Source organism: Mustela lutreola, chromosome 12 (genome assembly GCF_030435805.1).
Source record: "Mustela lutreola isolate mMusLut2 chromosome 12, mMusLut2.pri, whole genome shotgun sequence".
Classification (NCBI taxonomy): domain Eukaryota; kingdom Metazoa; phylum Chordata; class Mammalia; order Carnivora; family Mustelidae; genus Mustela; species Mustela lutreola.
The window spans coordinates 10,536,192-10,545,572 of record NC_081301.1 but is presented as its reverse complement, the minus strand read 5'-3'; the positions used below and the strand labels follow the sequence as shown (position 1 = coordinate 10,545,572).

Genomic DNA, 9,381 nt, shown 5'->3' with positions numbered 1-9,381 from the left:
TCCTGTGCTCACTGTCTCTCTCCCTTCCTCCCTCATGCCCTCCTCACCCCAGTGGGGCTATGAGGGGCTACAAGGGGGTGAAATGTGGGCATTGATGCCTGACAAATCTGGGTTCAAATCCTAGCCTTCCAGTCCCCAGCTATGGGACCGTGTAGAGACAGTGACATCGTCTCTCTTCGCCTCAGTTTCCCCACTGGCTCCTGAGGATTGGGGGGGACCCTCTCCAATGCAGATTTGTAGAAAAGAAAAAGAGTTTTGGGGCTCCTCACTTCCCCAGATCCTTTCTAAATAGAAATGTACTTTCATAAATAAATCTGTACTTGTGATTCTGTTTTTCTTAAGGACAGACCTCCAAAGTGTAAGCTTCTACCCCACACCCCCAACTCGATCTGTCCATCCAGAGGTTGGGGCCTGCCCAGTGCCGGGTCCCAGAGCCCCAGTGGGAATCCAGGGCTTGGAAGGTGAAGGAACCGGGACGTGGTCTAGTAAGTTAGCATCAGATCTAGGCTTGAACCCATGTCTCCCAGCTTTGAGACTGGGCTTGGTTTGCTGCAGGGAAGGGAGGCAGGACTTGGCTTCAACCATAAATGCTTTGGGCCGTGACTCAAAAGAGTGGCCTGATGCCTTTTCAGGGGCCCAGAGGGGCAGGGGCAGCTGTGGGTGGGGGTGTCCAGGGATCACGGCTAAAATAAGCAGCAGCTTCCTCTGAAACGCCTCTGTGGTGTGTGCAGGGGAAGGAAGTGGAGGCCCAGAAACGGGAGGGGGCAGCGGGGTGAGAGCTGCCAGCATCTCAGATACCAAGCTGGGGCAGCCCCCGCCCACCCAGATCCAACAGTCGGCCCCCCGCAGGCTGCAGCATTGAGGCCTGAGGAGCCCAGGCTCACTCTTCCAGGCCGCTGCCTGCCCCCAAAGTACTCCCCACACTCTGACCACATCAGGCCTCTCCCTTTACCTGCAATGCATTTCCTCCACTTTCTCCTTCAAGACGCAACACCAGTGTCACCTCTTCTGGGAAGCCCTCCCTGACCACCTCCTAGACAGCCACATGCACACACGCACGTACATACAGGCAGGATCAGGGACCCACAGAGCCTCGGAATGAGCAGCAGCAGTCACTGGGACAGATGGCGTTTCCCAAGCACTTCAGCGCTCAGAGTACCAGTGCTCTGCAGGGAGGGTCTCAGTGAATTCTTGCAAAAACACAACACTGAGGCCATCAACAGCTTCATTTTATAGAAGAGCAAACCAAGACTCAGAGATGATCAACTTCCTTAAGGTCCCATGGTCAGAAAATGACTAGTGGGTAACCCAGGTCTGACTCCACATCAGAATCATTTAACCAGGTGCCACCTCTTAGTCTAGGAGGTTATACAACACACCTGTACCTAGGAGGCTCAGTGAAGCTTTATTTTTTAGCCTGGCCCCTTGCCCGCTCCCTGGAGCCCCTGGGAGCCATAGAGTGCTGTAAAGGGAGAGAGAACCCCAGGTGGTGATAAGGAAGTATTTCTGTGTACACACACCGGTAAGCTGTGCGAAGAGATCTCAGAAGAATCTCCACGGCTTCCCTACTGTGTTGGGTTTTCTTTAATCCTGCTTGGGTTTTCTGTTTGCAGAAAGGGGGCTCCTCATGGGAGCTCCTCATGGGCAGAGAATGAACCTGGCTCTTCGGTCCACTGGGAACTACTTGGTACATCGGAGGCCAGGCCAGATTTGTTAAATGAGGGAACGAAGGGAGGAAAGCATAAACCCATCCATGCATGAAGGCAGGAAGGACAGAAAGAAGCTGGGTCCCTCCGATGCCATCAGTAAGTATGAAAGCCTCCATTCCAGCTTAAACGTTCTAGGCCCAACTCCCGGTATGCCAGCCTGTATAGATGACTGGCCATTTGGAGAGAGTCGGGCGCAGTCCGGTGTCGGGCAAGGAGCCCCCAGCAGGGTCCATGGCTGCTCCTCCTGCCTTCAAGCCCCCGGCCTCTCTGCAGCTGCAGGAGGTCAGGAGCCTTTGCAAGAAGAAGGAAGTGAAAGCTCTGTGTGGTGAGTCATCGAGGGTCCTGGCATAGAGTGGCAAGACAGCAGCGGCGGGGGGTGGGGGCGGGGAGAGGCTGGCAGAAAGAGACTCCCGCATCTGGGAGACCACAGAACATGCTGGCCCCTCGGCAGACACTGGGGTCTTCAGCTGGAGAGAACTTGCAGGGATGCCGGGCACAGTCGGGTCTCTGAGGTCCATCATGGGGCAGAGCGGCCAGACGGAGAAGTTCCAGAGCGAGGTCATCATCGGAGCAGGGCTCTGGTGCCTAGGTAGTCACCTGGCTGTTAGGACAGCCAGCGGCAGGCGAGGTGGCGGGGCGTGGGCTCTGGATTTCCACCTCGTGACTGGGAACCCCAGCTCGGCCCGTCACTAGCAGTGTGACTGCAGGTGAATGGCTTCTCCTCTCCAGATGCCCTGCTTCTCTTTCTGTCAAGTGGGGTGAGGGTTCCTAACCGGTACATTAATATAGGAAAGGCATGGGGAAGGGTTCCTGGTCCAAGGAATCCCACAATAGACAGCGACTTCGGGGTTTTGGCAGGAACACTGAAATACTAGGTTTCTCAGGGAGGGACGTTAACACAGGGGCTGGCTGGAAGGATTAGAAGAGCTGAGAAACCCAGTGGGGGATGAGGCTGCAACCCAGAGAGCATCAACAGCAAGAAGCTGGTGGCATCCCCAAGCCTGGAGGCCTGACAGGAGGAGGTGACTTATCAGAGGGGAGACACAAGGAGAAGGGCAACTCCGCATCACAGCGGGGCTGGGTTGTGTGGGCCACAGAGGTAAAGAAGGAGTCTGAGGAGGGGTCGGAGGGGGCAGACAGAGAAGGAAAGGGTGGGCGGGAGAGCCACAGGGTCGGCACACATTCAATCATATCCTGCTTGCTAGTGGTGCCATCTTCGTTGATCGGCTCTACCTCTCAGAGCTTCCGTTTTTCACCTATAAAACAGAAATAAGAATGACTCGTACTAGCAGCAAACGCTTATCCAGCTCTCGGTTTTCACACAGCCCTGCGAAGCAGGGACTACTCTCATTATTACGCCCATTTTACAGATGAGAAACGGAGGCACGGAGATCCAGTCGCACCACCGGCATGTGGCAGGGCACATCTGACCCAGCCTGTTGGGCCCCCAAGTCCTGTTCATTACCACTACACTCCGCTCCCCAATCTGCCATCCGTGGCTCCCCCCCCCCAAGCCAGCCTCACCCCTCCAAGGCCTCTCTTCTTCAGAGAATTTTACCCAGCCCCTCCAACCCAGATTCATCTTCAGCATCAGATTCATCTTCAGCATCTGCTCCCAACACTAGGACCTGCCAGCAGACTTCCCACTTGTGTCCTAGGCCCGGGGTCCCCGGAGTCACACTGAGGTGAGGTGGGTTCTTGGCTCTGCCCTTTTCCAGCTGTGGGGCTCGAGAGAAGCGACTTCCCTTCTGGAAGCCTCGGTTTCCTCGACTACGGCACGGGGGCCCTGTCCTGAGTTCTCTGGGCTGTGGCAGGGACAGCATGAAGCCACCACTCAGGGAGTACGTGGCACCGGGAAAGGTGTGTGTGTGTGTGTGTGTGTGTGTGTGTGTGTATGCGCCATCCATTCAACTCTTATCAAAACTCTGTCATATCCACAGTCCCGGGGATGGTGCCAGGTCTTTCTTTGCTTTTCCCGAGTTCCCAGCGCCTGCAGAGCGGGACATGGGCAAGTGCAGGGCGTTGCCCATCTGCTTTCATACGCAGCTGCCCGGCTCCTACAAACTGCCCTTCCCCGGCTCCTTGGCCAACTGGCTTCTTGCTGGGCTGGGCGAATGGGAAGTGCTGGGAAGGGACTGGGGGGATGGGAGAAGCCAGGCTACTTCTCCCCTTCTCCCTCCGCTTTGTGGGGGCGGGGTGTCCTTTTTCCAAGACTAACGACTATCTTGTCTTCAGCTCCTCCAAAGCTGGGACAACTATCTTGTCTTCAGCCCCACAGGGACTCTGGTCCTCAATCAGGCAGCGCCCGCCCCCCGGCAGAATCGTCTATTGCTCATGCTGGCCCTGACTTTTGAGGAAGACATCCAGAACTTTCCTTCGCCTAGAATCTCCTCCCTCTTCTCCAAGCCCAGGGTCCTTGCCCTGAGTGGTTGCGGTCAGAATCCAAGCCTTGTGGGCACATCACACCAGGACTGGATGGACTTTTTAAAGATTTTATTTATATATTTGAGAGAAAGCACGAGCAGAGCAGAGGGATAAGCAGACTGCCCACTGAGCAGGTAGCCGGATTCGGGCTCCATCCCAGGATCCCAGGATCATGACCTGAGCTGAAAGCAGACGCATAACTAACTGAGCCACCGAGGTGTCCCTCCTTCAAGCTCTTTGCAGTGAACCTGCTCCCGGCAAACAGAACTGTCTAGTGCTAACACTGCCCTTTGCAGCAAAGATATTGTGCAATGATTCTTCAATGCTATCTCATTACTATGCTGCACAAAGGCTTGTCTGCACCGCGGCTGGGAGGAACTGCTAGGAGTTGGGGTAGAGAAGGGGGTGAAGGTGCTGATGGTGGCAAGGAGCACCCCTACCCGACCCCCGCCGCTGGCCCACGGGGGACCTGGACCTAGCAGGTGTTCAGTGAGTGTATCTTTTCCCCCAGCTTTGGGATCATCCCTTGAATTTTCAAACCAGCCCCAAGGGGAATAAAGGCTCCTCCCTGACAGGAAAGTCACCCAGCGCCCCACTTGTCAAGGAACAAAGAAGCCAGGACAGACTCCTTTGAGTGAGTAGAGCGGTGTCGTCCTCCCTTCCAACCAATGCCCCTGAGACTTTTGTTGGGGGCTGCTCACAGAGGTCTCCTGGCCATGACCCGCCCCTTCTCCCTTTCCAGAACTCCAGATCAAGGTCACTCCAGACAGCCCCCTGCCTCTAGGCCACAGCAGGGCCTGGTCAGCTGGGAGGTCCAGCAGGTTCCTCGGGCCCTTTCTGGATGTACCCCACTCCAGGCTGCGGGTTCCTGGCTTTCCCTATTACTTTAGGGCTTCCTGCCCCTTACCCAGGGGCCAAGGTAAGTCCTAGGATGTCTGGGCTCTTGATTTCCTCATATTATATGTGTTCTTTAGGGGTCTTGCACAAGTGCCCACAATGGTAGGAGGAGGCTGATAACTCCTCCCGTCCAACCTCACCCTCCATGGTACGGGAGGACACATTGGGGCTCAGAATGCAGACTCGGTGGAAGCATGCAGAGTCCTCGGCAGGTTTGCGGGGAGTGATGGGGTGAAGCGCGTGATGAGCTGGACCAAGTCCCCAGGGACCCGAGTCCTACACCAGCGCCCGCACGAGCCTCCATACTTCGTGTGCAGTCACCCGCACCAGAGGCCACACGTGACCCTAAACCACCACACCACCACGGAGACCGCAGGCTCAACAACCGGGGGCTCCCTCAGGCACAATCACAGCCATACCTTTGTACCCACAGTGGACAGACAAAAGCACCCCCCGCAGTGTTCACACATACAGGGATACACTCACATGCACACTCATCAGGACACACTCAGAGCCACACAACCCACACGTGGCCCCATGGAATCGCCCCCGTGGACATCATCTCACATGTACGCCATCCGCACCGTGTCCCACAACGGGCATGCAGGCGAAGGACTCACACACACACCCAGCAGCTCACCCAGGCGCCCTTGAACTCCTGGACTCACTTCCCAGGCAGACTGGTGTGTTTGCTCCCAGGCACCTCCATGGGCTCAGAGCAGCAGCCAGGCAGCCCTCTAGGATTACTCCCCGATGACCGTGACCATGGGGATGACTATGCCCCAGGCACAACCTCCCACCCACCTCACTGCTGTCCACACACACACACACACACTTGCACACACCTTCACACGGAGCCTCCCTTGGCCGGCCTCCTCCACTGGCTCGCATGGTGTGTGTTCTGATCCCTCTTGGTGAGACCCTTCTCACAGATCCCAGAGCCACCTGGCCACCCTTGGGACTAAGAAAATACCCTGTCCACTCCCCTAAGCTGGAGGGCCTGGGCCCTGGGGGAGGGGAGAGGGGTGCCGAGAGCTCAAAGTCCAGGGGCCACAGTCTTATTTGGAGGCCCGGGGGCGGAAGTTGCACAACCCGTCCCAGGCGGTCAGGGTGACTCCCGCGTATTGTCTGCTTTTCCCCTTGGCCACAGGCCCAGGCCCAACCAGCCAACCTGTTCCTCTGGCAGAGGAAGGGACCTTGGCTCCTCTTTCCCTGGCCTTGGGGACTGGTGGCCAAAGAGGACCCCCCGGTCCCCAGCCGTGTGTGTTACCGCCTAAGGCAGAAGTGCCCAGAACCTAGTTGGAAGCCCACCTCTCCTTTCCCCATGGGTAAGCTGAAACCCAGGGAAGGCGGGGGGCCTGCCCAGGGTTGCCCAGCAAGCTGGAGGGCCAGCGGGGATTGCTCAATTTTCTTTCTAAACCTAAGAAGATCACAGTGAGACCCAGTAGTTCCAAAACAGACGAGCAGAGGTACTCGGGGCAGAGAAGGAGGGGACCCGAGAGTCTGAGCAGTGACCACCGTCACCCCCCAGTCCTCACCAGGACTTAGTTGACCAGAGAACCAGTTTGCCCTATTACCAACTCACAGAGCTAACTATGTTCACCCCAACAACAAAAAAAATGTTTTAAATGTGTGGTCTTTAACAATACGCAGGAGTCCTTCAAAGGGCCAAGGGAAGCCAGGGTCAGGGGGTCTCAGCCCCCACCACCTCTGCGATCTGCCGCTCAGATGGGGGTGCGGCCCCTCTCCCTGGAATCTTCCTTCCAGTTCCCTCTAGCGGCTACATCAGAGAGGCGGGGAAGAGACAACGGGAACATTCCTGAAAATCCCAGAAATTTTCTCAAGCTATAAAAACCATCCCATGCCTGTCGGACTACTTCTCCCCCACTCTTCCCTCTTTTCTTCCCCCCCCCCCCCGCCTGCCTTCCTTTCTCAGTTCACGCTGCAGAGGGTCACCGGGCAGGGCAGGTACGGGGAGCGAGACCTGGTGGCCCCCCCGAGTGAGGCCAGAGTTAAAGCTGGGTGGGACCCCAGCCTGGGGGGAGGGGCGGTCAGAGGACGGATATATGCAGGGGGTGGGGCGCTTGCGTCCTCTACCATGGATTAAAGGAGGCAGATTTCTCCCTGACAAGGGAGGCACAAATACCGAAAGGAGGACACTGAGGAACCCCGCGGTGCTGGGATGGAATTGGAGCTGTCAGCGATTTAAAGTGTGTGTGTGTGTGTGTGTACACGCGCGCCCGCATGTGTGTTTTTTTTTTTCCTCCAGCTCTGTTCATCGAGAAGATCTGCGAGCAGCAACACACCAGTTGCAACAAGCACATCCAGCACCGAGATCTTATTTTCAAGATCTCACCCTCCCCCCCCCAGACAGATATCAAGCTCTATGGAGGAAAAGCAGGTTCCCGGGAGGGGCCAGAGAAAGCACGAGACGAGCCCGAGGTCACCCAGGGAAGGAGTGCCCAGAGATCGAAGGGACACAAGAGCCGGCAGGGGCTTCTTCTGGCCAAACCTGGGGTAATTCAAATATCCAAATAAATGAGCCATCAGAGAAAAGAGGAATCGGTGGGTCCCCAGGGCTGTGAACAAATAAATGAATAAATGAGCAGAAGACAATGCGTTTCCCTACTTCCCTGCGAAGTAATAAGGGAAGAAAAAAATCACCTCTTGGTAACGGGGATGAGGAGGATGATTTCAGGTAGGCGACATCGAGGGATGCTTCAACTAGGGCCATAAGTGATACAGGGAGTGGAGTTTTCACGTAGTGTTGGAGTATCTCCCCCCAGAAACTCTGTTCGGACAACAGTAACACAAGACCTTGACGATGGAGAAAAGTGAGTTGTTCGAAGTTAACACCACCCGTGAGGACGAGCTGACATTGAGTGGCACCGGAAAGGGGCAGGGAGAGATCACAGCGTCTCTCCTGTGATGTCCTCGCCCCCAACATGCACGGTCCTGGCATAATTACCAGGAAACACAGATAAACCCAAATCGAGCACCGTTCTACCAAGGGACTGCCCCGTTCTCTCTAAAACATCAAGAGTGTGAAGTTCAAGGCAGGACGGAGCAACTGGAGAGGAAGGACGCGGGATGCTGGGCTGGGCCACTTTCCATCGGTGCCATTGTGGCAGCAACAGGTGAAACGTGGATGGGGTGTCTGGTTGCAGGGCGAATGGAGTTCTTCACACCGTTCCTGCATATTTCTGCAATTCGACGTGTCTTAAAATTGTTTTTTAATCCCATGCAGCATAACTTTGTGAAAATGTTGAAGGAGACTGCTGTTGTGTATTTCTAAGAAAAAGAGGAAGCTGAGGGTTGTCTGATGACCTCATCTCCTGGCATAGGGCTTGGGGTTAATCAGGTGACACGGACTACAAGTGAGCAAAAAAAAAAAAAAAAAAAAAAAAAGATGAAAAATCCCAGGAGAAACAGAAACACATACAAGAAAGCAAATGTAGGGGCGCCTGGGTGGCTCGGTTGTTACGCGTCTGCCTTCAGCTCAGGTCATGATCTCAGCCCCATGCGGGGCTCCCTACTCGTGCGCTCTCTTGCTCTCTCTCTCTCTCTCTCTCAATATATATATCTTTAAAAATATGTAGTAAAAAAAAAAAAAAAGAAAGTAAATGTAATCATAGGACTCCACGTGCCTGGGCTGTCAACATTTAGGTTGTCACATGATAAACCCTGAATATTTACCTAACCCAAAATTATGATATGACCATCTAAGGAAGATGCTACCAGGAAAAAAAACATGGAGGGGAGATTGCACAGGAAGGAAACTCTTCTTTTCCAAGGTAAGAAGGCAGGAGATTAAATCTAAAACTGAAAATCAAGAAATAAAAGGGAGTGGGGCGCATGGCTGGCTCAGTCAGCAGAGCGTGCAACTTTGTTTGATCTCAGGGACATGAGTTTGAGCCCCACTTTGGGCGTAGAGTTTTCTTAAACAAACAAACAAACAGAAAGTATATTAAAAAAAAAAGAAAGAAAGAAAGAAAAGGAAAGGGAAAGAACTCATTATTATGATTTTTATCCTGCCTTTTTAAAGATGATTGTATATGTTATGTATTAAATCCATTTCTATATACATTGGTATTTTATATATTTTATTCAATAAAGTCAACAATAAACAATGAATTTAAATAAAATGTTTAAAAAACAGTAAGAGCATGTTATTTGGCAGCACAAAAGTAAATGACAAAGAAACCGCTGTGTCTTGTTGAAAGCAGTTGTCTCTGGTGGCTGGGAATTGAGGGCAAAGAGATTAGATAGGACGCTCCATTGTAAGTCTTGCAGAACGGAGGACATGTACAGTTTTAATAAAAATTCAAATCAAAACCGAAAAATATAATTA

The 9,381-nt window shown here is 53.8% G+C and overlaps 1 long non-coding RNA gene across 2 annotated transcripts; it reads left to right on the top strand.

Moving 5' to 3' along the window:
- The first annotated feature begins 3,300 nt into the window (after positions 1-3,300).
- LOC131812871 (uncharacterized) lies at positions 3,301-9,140 on the top strand. Of its 2 annotated transcripts, none has more exons than XR_009346526.1 (4): positions 3,301-3,394; positions 3,980-4,767; positions 4,876-5,052; positions 7,300-9,140. It is a non-coding gene; the product is annotated as an uncharacterized LOC131812871 (long non-coding RNA). The 2 variants fall into 2 exon arrangements; XR_009346525.1 differs by having other exon boundaries at positions 3,945-4,767.
- The last annotated feature ends 241 nt before the right edge of the window (positions 9,141-9,381 follow it).